Source organism: Penaeus monodon, chromosome 23 (assembly GCF_015228065.2).
Source record: "Penaeus monodon isolate SGIC_2016 chromosome 23, NSTDA_Pmon_1, whole genome shotgun sequence".
Lineage (NCBI taxonomy): Eukaryota > Metazoa > Arthropoda > Malacostraca > Decapoda > Penaeidae > Penaeus > Penaeus monodon.
The window spans coordinates 18,463,566-18,464,061 of NC_051408.1; positions in this window are offsets into that span (position 1 = coordinate 18,463,566).

A 496-nucleotide genomic window follows, 5' to 3' on the forward strand; every position below is an offset into this window, starting at 1 on the left:
CGAAGATGAAAGGTGAAGCACATCCCCTATGAAAATTGACATTGAAAAGCAGATAGAGGTTTTATGACATTTAGATTATTTTCGAATGAAATGTGAAAAAAATATTGTTAATCGCTGAATCGGTATTAGAGTTATTGGCAATCGCATCATCGGTGCCTCGAGAAATTAGCATTAGAACTCTCTTATCTGTTTGGACTTCAGATTCAAAACCTGCATTAAACTAGTTAACTTATCATGTCTTTTCGACCATATCAAATTAACATTACATTTGTAGACTTCATTACACCTGTAACCACAGCCACTATAAACTTGGTGTTTCACTTCAAAAAATCCTGAAACGCTAAAGCTGAAATCATATGTTATATGTGCAGAGAAACGGGAACGCACTGGCCATCCTCCGACAGGCGGGTGAAAGCCTTACGCCATCTCTCACGAAGCACGTAACCATGCGACAAGAGAAATGACATTATCCAAACATGATATTTAGATACTCAGA